Genomic DNA, 13,334 nt, shown 5'->3' on the forward strand with positions numbered 1-13,334 from the left:
TATGTTGAGTTAATCAAGCTCTTGGATATGTACGTAGATAAATGTTTTTCAGTAAAATCAGTTATTTTACTTACTATTTTTTCAGAATTTTTTGTTTCTTTCTTTTTCTCTCTTTCTCTGTTTGGTACTTCCATTATGCATATCTTGGACTTTAAAGTATTCCACACTTCTTTGAGGCTCTGTTCATTTTTTTCACTTTTTTTTCTCTTTCTCAATAGCATTATCTCTGTCAATCTATCTTCAAGTCTGCTGATTCTTTCTTGTGCCAATTGAAATGTAGTGTTGAGCCTTTCTAGTGAATTTGTAAATTATTGTACTTTTCATCTACAGAATTTGCATTTTTAAAATTATCTTGTCTGTCTCTGTATTGATATTCTTTACTTAAAGTGACATCTTCATGCCTTCTTTTACTTCTATAAAACTGGTTTACTTTAGTTCTTTGAACAAATTTATAATGACTACTTTGAAGGCTTTGTTAAAACTGATGTAAGGTCCTTTTCACAGGCAGTTTCTGTTGCCTGATGCAACTTTCTTACTTTTTTGGTTGTCTCACAATTTTTGGTTGAGCACTGGGCACTTAATACAATATGTTATAGTAACTCTGTATATTGATCCCCTTCATCCTCTCTGGGGTTTGCTTTGTTTATTGTTTGCTTGATTACTTGTTTGTGACTTGGCTAAACTATTTGTAGATAAGCTATTTTAAAGAAGTTTGTCTTGCAGCTAGTTTTGGGAAGTTTTTTTAGTGTGTGAACGAAGCTTTTATGTAGCTCCATGAAGAGTAGGGCTTTGGGAGTACTCACAGTCACTCTCTCATCAGTGGTTTTACTGGTTGTCTCTTTGATTGTCTTTTTCCCTAATGTCTGTTCAGTCATCTACTTATTTATCATTAGTCTTTTACTAATTACTAGTGGATTACTCTATCGTTTTGAAACAATGCCCTGGGGAATACATTCCTCAGTAGTCTGATCCAATTACATTTAGGTCCTGGTAGCTTTTGGGTCATTTCTTTAGGTTTGTACTAAACCCAGGAGGACTTTACTTAGTTGTCTCTTTCACTGATTCTCGGTGGTGTACTACCTTTGCTATGGTTAACCTTGTTGCTCTAAATTAAAGAAAGCAGTTGTTTCCAAGAACCATATGCTTTAACCTCTCCTTCCTCTGATTCAAATAAAGTCATTGTCTTTGGGAAGAGTTTAAAAACTCTCTTTTATGGACTATTTTCCCCCTTGGATAAAAATCTTGAAGTCATTACTCTGGGTTCTGAGTGGAGTGGTACCTCTGGTCTTACAAGGTTTCCTGTCTGAATGAGCTAGGGCAAGGACATTTGTGAATTTAGTACCTTCAGCCTATCAACCTAGGGAACAATCTCTCTCCTATGGGTAGAGATTTGATGCAAGAAAACAGCCCAGGACACTTGACAGCACTTACTAGAAATTTAGCCTATTGTGTTTCACGTGGACAGGGTGAGAAATGCTGTTGTCTTGCCCCTCCAAGTGAGATATAGTAACCTAAGGAGAGTGGGGGAAAGCAAGCTCCGTCTTTTTAGCCACACCCACTTGGAGTAAGGCTTTCATTTAGCTGAGCTGGGGGCAGGTGGGAAAGGTGGTGATATGGTTTGGCTCTCTGTCCCCACCGAAATATCATGTCAAATTGTAATCCTCAAATGTCAGGGGAGGGACCTGGTGGGAGATGAGTGGATCATAGGGGCAGTTTTCCCCATGCTGTTCTCATGATAGTAAGTTCTCATGATATCTGATGATTTAAATGTGTGTGGCAGTTCCGCCTCACCCCGCCAGGCTCTCTCCCTCTCCTGCCACCATGTAGTACATGCCTTTCTTGCCTTTTACCTTCTGCATGATTGTGAGTTTCCTGAGGCCTCCCCAGCCATATGGAACTGTGAGTCAATTAAACCTCTTTTCTTTATACATTACTTAGTCTCAGGTAGTTATTTGTAGCAGTGTGAAGTTGGAAGTTCTAGCTAGGCCAATCAGGCAAGAGAAAGAAATATAGGGTATTCAGTTAGGAAAAGAAGAAGTCAAATTGTCCCTCTTTGCAGATGACATGATTGTATATTTAGGAAATCCCATCATCTCAGCCCAAAATCTCCTGAAGCTGATAAGAAACTTCAGCAGTCTCAGGATACAAAATTAATGTGCAAAAATCACAAGCATTCTTATACACCAGTAACAGACAAACAGAGAGCCAAAACAGGAATGAACTTCCATTCACAATTGCTTCAAAGAGAATAAAATACCTAGGAATCCAACTTACAAGGGATGCAAAGGACCTCTTCAAGGAGAACTACAAACCACTGCTCAGTGAAATAAAAGAGGACACAAACAAATGGAAGAACATACCATGCTCATGGATAGGAAGAATCAATATCGTGAAAATGGCCATACTGCCCAAAGTAATTTATAGATTCAATGCCATCCCCATCAAGTTACCAATGACTTTGTTCACAGAATTGGAAAAACCTGCTTTAAAGTTCATATGGAACCAAAAAAGAGCCTGCATTGCCAAGACAATCCTAAGTCAAAAGAACAAAGCTGGAGGCATCACGCTACCTGACTTCAAACTATACTACAAGGCTACAGTAACCAAAAGAGCATGGTACTGGTACCAAAACAGAGATATAGACCAATGGAACAGAACAGAGTCCTCAGAAATAATACGACACATCTACATGAGAAAAACAAGAAATGGGGAAAGGATTCCCTATTGAATAAATAGTGCTGGGGAAATTGGCTAGCCATAAGTAGAAAACTGAAACTGGTCTTTATATGAAAATTAGTCCTTATACGAAAATTAATTCAAGATGGATTAGAGACTTAAATGTTAGACTTAATACCATAAAAACCCTAGAAGAAAACCTAGGTAATACCATTCAGGACATAGGCATGGGCAAGGACTTCATGTCTAAAACACTAAAAGCAACGGCAACAAAAGTCAAAATGGACAAATGGAATCTAATTAAACTAAAGAGTTTCTGCACAGCAAAAGAAACTACCATCAGAGTGAACAGGCAACCTACAGAATGGGAGAAAATTTTTGCAATCTACTCATCTGACAAAAGGCTAATATCCAGAACCTACAAAGAACTCAAACAAATTTACAAGAAAAAAACAAACAATCCCATCAAAAAGCGGGCAAAGGATATGAACAGACACTCCTCAAAAGAAGACATGCATACAGCCAACAGACACATGAAAAAATGCTCATCATCACTGACCATCAGAGAAATGCAAATCAAAACCACAGTGAGATACAATCTCACACCAGTTAGAATGGCAATCATTAAAAAGTCAGGAAACAACAGGTGCTGGAGAGGATGTGGAGAAATAGGAACATTTTTACACTGTTGGTGGGACTGTAAACTAGTTCAACCATTGTGGAAAACAGTATGGCGATTCCTCAAGGATCTAGAACTAGAAATACCATATGACCCAGCCATCCCATTACTGGGTATATAACCAAAGGATTATAAATCATGCTGCTATAAAGACACATGCACACGTATGTTTATTGCGGCACTATTCACAATAGCAAAGACTTGGAATCAACCCAAATGTCCGTCAGTGACAGACTGGATTAAAAAAATGTGGCACATATACATCATGGAATACTATGCAGCCATAAAAAAGGATGATTTTGTGTCCTTTGTAGGGACATGGATGCAGCTGGAAACCATCATTCTCAGCAAACTATCACAAGAACAGAAAACCAAACACCGTATGTTCTCACTCATAGGTGGGAATTGAGCAATGAGATCACTTGGACTCGGGAAGGGGGACATCACACACCGGGGCCTATTATGAGGAGGGGGGAGGGGAGAGGGATGGCATTGGGAGTTATACCTGATGTAAATGACTAGTTGATAGGTGCTGACGAGTTGATGGGTGCAGCACACGAACATGGCACAGGTATACATATTTAACAAATCTGCACATTGTGCACATGTACCCTAGAACTTAAAGTATAATAATAATTATTATTATTAAAAAAGAAAAGAAAAGAAAATTGACTCATGAAGTGGGTAATAGGCCATAGATCAAATATCACAGATTTTGGCTGTTCTTACAGAGTTTTAACAGCTTTTCTTAAATAAATATTTCTTCATTTGCTTTAGGCCTTTAGGATAAACTCCAGAGACTTTAAATGGTTTTTCAATAGTTGACCCAGTTTTGCTGGTTTTCCTGGGGAATGGATCTGTGGAATTTCTTAAGCTACCATCTGGAAGTGTGTACTAATACCTTGCTGAACTAGTCCATTCTCCCGTTGTTATAAAGAAATGCCTGAGGCTGCATAATATGTAACAAAAGATGTTTATTGACTCATGGTTCCGCAGGCTTCTGCTGTGGCAGAAGCATAGTGGCTCTGCTTCTAGGGAGGACTCAGAAAACTTATAATCATGGCAGAAGGCAAAGGGAGAGTGAGGCAATTAACATGGCCAGAGTAGGAGGATGAGAGAGAGAGAGCACAGAGAGGGGTTGGTGGTGGGAAGTGCTATACACTTTTCAATAACCAGATCTCATGAGAACTCGATCACCAAAACAGCATTAGGGAGGTGGTGCTAAACAATTCATGAGAAATCAGCCCCATGATCTAATCACTTCCCACCTGTCCCCACCTCTAGCACTGAGAATTACATTTCAACGTGAGATTTGAGCAGGGACACAGATCCAAACCATATCATTTGCCATATTGGAAGCCAAACTAAATGCAGTCGTACCTCCATATCCATGAGTTGAGAATCCATGGATTCAACTAATCACAGATCAAAACTATTCAGAAAAAAAATCTACAAAGTTCTAAACAGCAAAACAAATTTGCTGTTAACCAAATACTATGTTGAATTCATGCAAATGAAGTTTGTGCATAAGCATTGTATTAATTATTATAAGTCCTCCAGAGATGATGTAAAGTACACAGGAGGATGTACATAGGTTATATCCTAACATTATGCCATTTTATGTAAGGGACTTGAGCATCTGTGCATTTTGGGATCTGTGGGGAGTTCTGGAACCAACCTCCCCCAGATATAGAAGCATGACTATAAAGTCTTATTAAAATTGAAGAGGTGGAAGATATTTTAACAACAACAACAAAAAGACCTCCAAAGTAAACATGTTGGAGTTATAAAATACTGAAATACTGAAAATTTTCTTTTCAGCATCTGCTCAAATATGTCTTTTATTCTGTATCCTATACCTTTATAGTATATATATACACACTATATTATATAGTATATATATCCTATATCTTTATATAAAATTTTATATAGATAGATAGATAGATAAATCAATAGCACTTGATTTTTAAGTCTACTGAAAAAAATCAATGTATAGGCTGTAATTTGAACAGGGTTGATGAATTGTCTCTGAATATCATCAATGTAATAAACTCTAACATGACTGAGCTTTCAGAATTTTTTTTGTAATGGATTTAAAACAATGTCTTTTTAAAATTTAGTATATTTAGTATTCCATCTAAATCTATATGTATGTACTAGAGAAACACTAATAGTCTCAATAATTACACATAATTTTGTAACTTCATTTTTCATATTTGTTGATTTCTTATTAATAGCAATAGAACCGAGTTATTTTTTCATTACTACAAGTGATAAAAACCTATCATACTATATGCTTCAGAAACCCAGTTAATTTTGAATGATTAATTTTTTTTATATTGATAGACATTATTCTACAACTGAAGAATGAAAAGTCTCAGTGGTTTTTACATACTGTTTGTTGAAGAACTAGCTTTTTTACTATGTGCATTTTGGTTCATGCTCTGGAACTCACCCCAAAATAATTTCAATTATATTGTGTCTTTTGTTCTTAAATTATCTCCATGATCACCTTTGTTCATCCATCTGTTGTGATACATTGACTTGTCTGCCTACCGAAATGTAATTGAGTTCATTTGACTGAATACCAGAATGCCTCTAACAATACATGTACAGTTCATTTATTTCTGTGCTATCACTGTTTTGTGATTGGCAGGTCCATGGCCACATATGCAAAAGTAGCTGAGAATTCTCCCCAGTATTCTACTCAAAATACATGAGAGTAAATAAACTTGTTATTTGACCTTTTTTTCTATAAGTTTTGGTGATATTCGCTGTCAAATTTAAATGAATACACACACCCACACAAAGCACAATTTGGTTCTTACTGTATAGAAACCTTTTGTGTATATTGCAAATGAAAAAAAAATTAGCTGTAGGCTATGATGAAGCACTGTATCTCCATTTAAGAAAAACGGGAACGATTTGAACAATTTTCAGTTTTGAACACGAATTATCATAATTATAATATTTCATATCCAAATACACGTTACATTGAGAAAAATAAGTAACTACATGTAGGTTTATTATTAGTATTATTAATATTTTTGTAAATAATAGGTGGACTAGAGCAATGAAAAACAACATTTGAATTATGAATATATATTTTTATGCTTATAATTACAATTAAAATGCTGCTTAATAACTGGAAGCCTTTCTGTAAGTTCAAGCCTCACATCCTTTGTTAATAATATGAGGATAATGATGCCATCTTGTTTTATAGATTTTTGATGCAGTACATATTAAATAATGTCTCTAAATATACTCCCAACAATTATAGAAATTTAGATATTAGAATATAAAATTTAGATATTATAATGTTTTTGTTATTACTACAAAATATTTTCGTAACCATGGCATTATGTAATATAATGTGCCTAGAAATACTCGTTTCAAGTACACGCTGTGTGCATGGTTGATATTTAATGAACATTAACCGTGTTTTAAAACCAGCACTATTGTGTTTTAAAAGCAGCAAGTGAAAAAGTAAGCTTTCATATGCAAATATATTAATTAAAAATGGTAATTTAGAGTTAGAAAGAAATCCTGGAATATTCATCTACCTGACTGTTTAGAACAATGGGACGCAAGGATATAAAAAGCACTTTCTTAATGTCATGTAGTCAGTGAAGGGCAGAAATGACATTAGGACCAAGGTCTTCAAATTTTCTAGTCAAATTCTCTTTCAAATTGTGTTATTTTATACAAATATTGATTAGTTTATGACACAATTACTCTTGGTTGGTGACATTTCCATGTTCTGTAATTATAAGTTATTCTTCAACAAAATTTTAGTCCTACCAATAATGTATTCTCTTGGAAATTCTCAGCAACAACTTCCATTGAAAAAAATGTATTTACCACACTTTATACAGCTTAAGATTGCAGGCATTTTAAATTGAACAAATCATTCAAATTTTAAACAGAAATTGTGTCTATGTGTAGTTTTAGCTAGGGAATTAGTTCCTTGATTGTTGGAAACAAGACAAAGATTGAGTTAATATTAAAGATGGAAATGTTCATTGGAAACAGTCAGTGCAGGCTAACCATGAGTGTTCCAAGTTTGCCACAAATATTAATATACTCATTCCACTTTGCATGTTGGCATAAAGAAGACAGGAAAAGGATGCTATGCAAAGGAAGGCAAAAAAGCTGTATTATTCTGAGTCAGGGAAAAATAACTTTATTATTGTTATTATACTTTAAGTTCTGGGACACATGTGCAGTGTGTGCAGGTTTGTTACATAGGTATATATGTGCCATGGTGGTTTGCTGTACCCATCAACCTGTCATCTACATTATGTGTTTCTCCTAATGCTATCCCTCCTCTAGCCCCCCAACCCCCCAACAGGCCCCAGTGTGTGATGTTTGCCTCCTTGTGTCCATGTGTTCTTCTTGTTCAACTCCCACTTACGAGTGAGAATATGCAGTGGTTTTCTGTTCCTGTGTTAGTTTGCTAAGAATGATGGTTTCCAGCTTCATCCATGGCCCTGCAAAGTACATGAACTCATCATTTTTATGGCTGCATAGTATTCTATGGTGTATATGTGCCACATTTTCTTTATCCAGTCTATCATTGATAGGCATTTGGGTTGGTTTCAAGTCTTTGCTACTGTGAGCAATGCTGCAATAAACATATGTGTGCATGTGTCTTTATAGTAGAATGATTTATAATCCTTTGAGTATATAGGATTATACTCAAGTAATGAGATTGCTGTGTGAAATGGTATTTCTGGGTCTATATCCTTGAAGATTTGCCACACCGTCTACCACAATGGTTGAACTAATTTACACTCTCACCAACAGTGTAAAATGTTCTTATTTCTCTACATCCTCTCTAGCATATGTTGTTTCTGAACTTTTTGATCATCGCCATTCTAACTGGCATGATATCATTTTTAAGCAGAAAGAACAAGATATACCTAACAGTAGGCAACAAATGAAGCTATTTGGATATTAAAGAACTCAATTTAGAAATTCTACTTTCTTCAGATGACAAGTGTAATCAATTATGCTGTAATTCTCTTTAATTTTCTATTTTGTAAGTTTGGTCAATCAAAAATGTATTTCCTGAACAAAATGCTAAGTTCTTAACAGTAAATGAAAAACTGCCTCTTGACAGTTTCGAATCAGAACTTTCAGCATCATCAAGTCACACAGTGTTAAAGTATGCCTCCAGCTGACAGACGAAATAGAAACTCCGTGGCTAAGTGAGTTGCTCAAAGTTAAAATAGAGTCCGGTGGCCATGTCTGGGTGTGGGAACTGTCACATACTCTGTGTTCTTGGAAAGATGTTGCAAAAGTGCCATAGGATTTCCCTTTCTATAATCAAGCCAAAGTAGTTCCTCTTGTTAGTGCCAAGATGAATGGCAGATTTAAATTGCCCCCACCCCATGGCTGTTCGAAATAAACATCTAAAAGAAATTTTGGTTTGGGGCTTGAAAACAATCAGAGCCTGACTACTTTGACCAATCAGAACTGAACAAGTTTGAATCCTTCATTTTCATCAATGGATCTGATTGAGAACTGAGGTGAGAACTTTCCTATTTAAGCCAGACCCCCCTCTTGTTCTTTAGAGAGCACACTTTCACTTGTACTGAAGGGTGTGCCTCTCCAACCTGCAGACTGATGTTTCAGAAAATAAAATTCTCCCTTTTTCCTCCTCAGATTTCATGGTCTTTTGTTAATAGGCAGTTGCATAACCAATAACAACTCATAAAACAACCCCAGTTCCTTATGTAATAACAGCTGATCCTTGAACAATGAGGGGGTTAGGAATCCTCCGTTCAGTTAAGTGTGTGTGTGTGTGTGTGTGTGTGTATATACACTTAACTGAGTATATATATATTTAAGTGTATATATATATACACACACACATATACGTATACACACACACACACACACACACACACACACACACACACACGTGATTCTCCAAAAACTTAACTACTAATAGCCCACTGCTGACTGGAAGTCTCAATGGTAACATAAACAGTTGATTAACACATTTTGTATGTTACATGTATTGCATAATGCATTCTTACTGTAAAGTAAGTGAGAGAAAAGAAAATGTTATTAAGAAAATATTAATGAAGGGAAAATATATATGCTAGTCATTAAATGGAAGTGATCATCACAAATGTCTTCATCCTCAATGTCTTCACATTGAGTAGGCTGAAGAGGAGGAGGAGAGGACGTTTTGCTGCTTCACAGGTGGCAGAGGTAAAAGCAAAATCCACATATGTCAACCTTCACAGTTCAAACTTCCAAGTTGTTCAAGGGTCACCTGCTCAAAGAGTCGGTGAAGATGCCAGGAAACCATAACCCTCAACCACCAATTAATCTAGATGTGATTCATGATGTTTTATCCTGAGAGGGTTCAGTGGTGTTTACAACCTTCCTGATTTCAAAAGGAAACTCTAACCAATCCCCAATTGCTGCCTAATGCCTTATTAATACTTTGTCAATTCCTGAATGAAACCCAAGCTAATGTACAACTTACAACTTAATATCTGGCATAGAGTACTACTTTTTTTTTTTTTTTTTTTTGGCACTAAGACTGGCCTGTTTTTATCTGCTTTTACTGGCCAGTAGTTTTTGCTAACTCTACCATTTAAATATCAGTTTTATCACTTATTAACATTTTAAACTTAAGCTAGTCACAATGTCATTTAACCTTAGTTTCTCATGTGTAACACAGTGGTGATACATCCCGACAACAAAAGTTTGTGTTTTGAGAGTGAATCATTAACACTTAATAGATGTGTATCTTTGAATGTCAAATGTTTTCCTTGTGAAGTGTTTTGTGTAGTATGTACTCAAAAAATACTATGCTATGCTTTTAAGTGAAGGAAGTGATAAGAACAATTGCAATACACTACATATAATGCCAGATACATATCTCATATAATTAATTTAATTTAATTAACTAATGTACTCTGTGTGCATAGTTTACAGACAATGCTAATTGTCACAGATAAAGTAAAAATTGTCTTGAATGCATGAGAATTTCTCACCACTATTGCTGCTTTGAAACTGAAATAACGCCAGTCTTTGTGAAGAAAGTGGAGAGGGCCCACTTATTTCTCACCTCTTCCTTTCCAAAGTTTTATATTACCAGTTTATTGGAGTCTGAAAGTGTTTTCTATATTTTACTAGTATCTACTATAATCAAAAGTGCCAATCTGAGAATTCTAGGCATGGAAATAAAGAGAGAAAGAGAGAGTGAGAGAGAATCACTATCCCCATTGAAAATGTGGATTTATGAGAAATAAATCATATTTATGTTAACTGGTATCTTAATGGTTAAAATGGAAGAAGAAGATGCAATTTAGATAACTCTAGAAGTTAACTTCTCTTTCATCAGAGAGTTTAGATACTTTAAAACTTGAATATTTTTAAAATATTAATTTTACCAATAAAGATATATGTTTACACAATTAATAAATGGCAAAACCAGAAGGAGACATTAATAAAGATTTTTTTTAAAAAAACTTTTGCGTATGTAAATTATTAGTTCTACTGTAATAAGATCAAATAAAAATATTATTAATATTTTTGGCTGGAAACCATTCTGGCTTCCATGGTAAATCTTCAGAATCTAATGGGATTAGATTACATTTACACGTGATTTACCACAGAGAATAAAGTCAGAGCTGTGATAATTTTGTCTTTATAGTTACTCTCTTTGTGCCCAGTACCCAGGGTGTCACTAGAGTATATGTTTAATCAACCCTTTTCCAAATCTGCACTCTTTTAACAAATTAGTTGCCAGAAAGAAAAAAAAAATAAAAAAGATCCAAAACCATAAAGAACTAGCTTTAAACAGGTGATTGTATTAGGAGTAAAATAATTAACCAGGTTTTGTGATGAATGGAAGAAAGTACACCCAGTGTTGACAGAAGGAGGCTGTAGATTTCTGTAGATGCAGAAGTCCTATCAAATAGGTATCATTCTTTCTCAGCTTTTAAAAGTCTTTTCAAGGTAAGAAATAAATCGAGTTCAGATCATCCTGTCAGAGCACTGTTTCAAGAAATGAACAAATGTTGCATTTTCAGCTCTGCCACTGGCTCTGAAGCTTGTTATAGCAACCTACTTTGCCCAGTTTTGTCATTTAAATGTTGTCATTAGTTTGTGATGGATGGAGAGGGGTTTTCAAACTGTGTTCAGTTTCCTTTCAGTTTTTCTCTCACTCAGAATAATTTTCTGTTTACTCCAGATCAGCATATCCAAGTCTTTTACACATATATTTAGTTTATTATATATAAGGAATTAAATAATTGTAATTTTCCTCTTCTCCTGTGACCACTTAGTGTTGTTGTATTTACTATTTAAACAAAAGCCAATGCCATTACTATACATACAATGGTAGCCTGGATGCAATTTTGTAGAATTGATTCAAACATACAATTACTCTTACATGTGTTATGAGGCACAATCCAACATATAATTATAACTCATGAAAGCATGTGGTTTCAGTACAGATTTTCTGCTCCATTTCTAAACTAGAAATTGCTTGTCAAGGATCAGGAATTTGTATTGAGCAAAATAAGAAGAAGATAACTGAAAAGTAGGCTTTAGTTTCATATTTTATTTCATTGTACCTGAAGACATATTTTTTTCTTAAGAAATGGGGGCTCACTCTATTGCCTATGCTGGAGGTCAGTGGAATTCACAGGTACAGTCACGGCACACTGTAGCCTCAAACTTTTGGCCTCAAGCAATCCTTCTGCTTTAGCCTACTGCATAGTAAAGAGTAGAGGTATATACTACTGCACTTGACTGTTATATGTTTTCTTATACTGACCTTCTAGGAGAGTATTTTATAGCATAAAAGATTTAAAAAATCAGGGTCAAGGATACTTGACATTCTTGTTTTAATTTTACTAACAATAATGTTAGCTATAGTCAATTATTATAGTAGAAGTCAATTACAGTACCATTTCTGAATCCTATTCATTTTACTATATACAGACAATTTACAATAATGCAACATGCATATTTTGTAACAAAATAGTATGATGCAAATATGTGCATGACAAATATCAAAACCTATGAAGAAACAGGTTTGAGGCAGACCGACTAAAATCCTAGGAATCATTGGAACAAGAACATTAAGTAATGCCTTAATTATCCTGATAATAGTAATAAAAATACCAGCGCAGCTAAAACAACATCCTAGACTCCTAATAAGTAACAAAACATATTGGAATTAATAAAAGAGTTTACCTTGACCAAAATAAAAGTGAAAACAGCTTGTTCAAATACTGTATAAGGAAGGGATGGCATTACTGAGTTATAAAAGCAAGGGCAAAATGTATAAATATCGGGTGGAACAGTGCGATAAGAACTTTCTGAGCAGAATGTGTGGCCAAACTAAGACAAAGTGAAAGTGAAGACCGTGGGGTTGAACAGGCATTGTGCATGGTACTTAGTTGGCTAAGGCCAGCCATTTAGTATTCTTTGTCTTTAATTGCTTTACTTGGGAGCAGAAAACATAAGCGTATTGGAAAAATGCCATATGGATTAACACAAATTTCAACTTATGATAACTTCAATGCCCTTTTACCAGTCACTTACTATGAGTTAATTTGAGTTACAGAAATATTCACTGAAACAAAATTAACTATTGATTAAATTATTGTTATTTGGATAAAATAAATTGTATTGTTTACTCCTTAAAACACTTGCTTTAGTATTTGTATCTTTATGTTGTATATACATATAAGTAATGATTTTTGGCTAAATATATTTTTAAATACACAAAAAAATTGTTTATAATGATTGTCTTTCCCTTGTTAGAAATATTTCCATGTTCATGTAAAGCCAAAAGGATTTAAGCAGGAATTATGATAAAATAAAAATAAAAATAACTAGTACATTTTATGAACCTTCTTATTCCTGTTTCTACTTTTTGAGGTTTAAATTTCAGATATTTTTAGTTTTCTATTTTGCTTTTATTATAAGTGTGTTTTTCCCC

Source organism: Papio anubis, chromosome 1 (genome assembly GCF_008728515.1).
Source record: "Papio anubis isolate 15944 chromosome 1, Panubis1.0, whole genome shotgun sequence".
Taxonomy (NCBI): Eukaryota; Metazoa; Chordata; class Mammalia; order Primates; family Cercopithecidae; genus Papio; species Papio anubis.